At 45.9% G+C, this 2,035-nt stretch overlaps 1 pseudogene; it reads left to right on the top strand.

Annotated features, from left to right (window-relative positions):
* The first annotated feature begins 1,389 nt into the window (after positions 1 to 1,389).
* LOC126089624 (5S ribosomal RNA) lies at positions 1,390 to 1,507 on the top strand (annotated as a pseudogene).
* The last annotated feature ends 528 nt before the right edge of the window (positions 1,508 to 2,035 follow it).

The raw sequence follows: 2,035 nt of genomic DNA, 5'->3' as shown, positions 1-2,035 counted from the left end.
GGTATACAGGATTGGAGGTACCCACTTCTGCTCGGACATCTAAACGTAGCCCACAATACAACCGTAACCAGCTAACAGTTGAGCTCCAGCTCAGACAACACAATCAAGGAAAAGCCACGACGTTGGGACCACAGATTTATTACGAACTTTGTACACCTTTAGTATCCTATTAAAACAATATAATGTGAAAGTAGTAAGGTGCACTGCTCTGACAATTTCGAGAAAATCGCAAGAGAAGTTTTAAGTGTCTATTATGTAATTGATGTATCTTTACGTAGGTGCTGAAAGTTAGAGTTTATGGTGGTCAAGTGGTTAGCTTTCGAGCTACGAAAGAGCCGGCACGATAGCTCAGCGTGTTCTGTCAGAGGGTTAGCTATCCTCCATGACAAAAAACTGAAAGAATGGATCAACGAAGAATCTAAACGGGTGTCATCGTACGTCCGCCCCGACCAAATTCAACGAACAATATAGAAAAAAATGTGATAAAAAGAAAGCCGGCCGCGGTGTTCGAGCGGTTCTGGGCGCTTCAGTCCGGAACCGCGCTGCTGCTACGGTCGCAGGTTCGAATCCTGCCTCGGGCATGGATGTGTGTGATGTCCTTAGGTTAGTTAGGTTTAAGTAGTTCTAAGTTCTAGAGGACTGATGACCTCAGATGTTAAGTACCATAGTGCTCAGAGCCATTTTTTGAACCGTCGCCTAATACAAATAAATATTTTTCTTTTTATCAAAAAATGGTTCAAATGGCTCTAAGCACTATGGGACTTAACATCTGAGGTCATCAGTCCCCTAGATTCAGAACTACTTAAACCTAACTAACCTAAGGACATCACACACACCCATGCCCGAGGTAGGATTCGAACCTGTGACCGTAGCGTGCGCGCGATTCCAGACTGTAGCGCCTAGAACCGCTCTGCCACCCCGGCCGGCGGCGACGGTTCGACTCCAGTTCAAACTTAATATTTAAACTATGTGTTCTTCCTCAATGGTCATATTATTTAATTTTATGACATCTGAAAATTAATATAATTAAAAAACACGTTTATTTGTATGAAGTTTTAGTGAATTTCATGTTATTTGACTACTTACTATTTTTAATTTAATTATTAGGACAAATATATTTATAACTAGCGACAAGTATATGAAGAAGCGTATAGAGTTTTCCTGAAAACGTATTCCTGTCGTGATTTGCGAAATCCCTTATACGTATAATCTGGTATGGTACCCGGAACTACTTTGCACCTCGCCGCTTCGACCTGCAGACACAGAAACATGCCCCATTTGTCAGCTAACGTATGTAGCGGTGAGACGTTGCTAATGTAGCAAGAACGAATAGTGTAGGTGCAGATTTTTTGAATACCACAGAATTTACACTTGTACTACAAAAATGAAGGCAACGGCCTTGCCGCAGTGGCTACACCGGTTCCCGTGAGATCACCGAAGTTAAGCGCTGTCGGGCGTGGTCGGCACTTGGATGGGTGACCATCCAGGCCGCCATGCGCTGTTGCCATTTTTCGGGGTGCACTCCTCCTCGTGATGCCAATTGAGGAGCTACTCGACCGAATAGTAGCGGCTTCAGTCAACAATACCATCACAGCGACCGGGAGAGCGGTGTGCTGACCCCACGCCCCTCATATCCGCATCCTCCACTGAGGATGATACGGCGGTCGGATGGTCCCGGTAGGTCACTCGTGGCCTGAAGACTGAGTGCTACAAAAATGAAAGTCTGAGCGGGAGTCATACACGTTCGTCTTACGTAGTTCGAATGCTAACCAGCAGACCACCACGAACTCTAACGTATGGTAGCTGCGCACAGATACATCAGTTACATAATAGACGCGTAATACTTCTCTCGAGATTTCCTCGTAATTTCCAGAGGAGTGCACCTTACTGCCTGCACATTACGGTTTTTAATGGCCTACTGAAGGTGTACAAAGTGAGACATAATCCGTGATCCCGACGTCGCGGCCTCCCATTGTGCGACACAGCAGAGTCTGAACGGCCCGCTGCTCACGGCAGCCTTCCGCCGTTGCGCAGA

Source organism: Schistocerca cancellata, chromosome 6 (genome assembly GCF_023864275.1).
Source record: "Schistocerca cancellata isolate TAMUIC-IGC-003103 chromosome 6, iqSchCanc2.1, whole genome shotgun sequence".
Taxonomy (NCBI): domain Eukaryota; kingdom Metazoa; phylum Arthropoda; class Insecta; order Orthoptera; family Acrididae; genus Schistocerca; species Schistocerca cancellata.
Note: the sequence above shows the minus strand (reverse complement) of the source record. Positions and strands in the feature narration are given on the sequence as shown.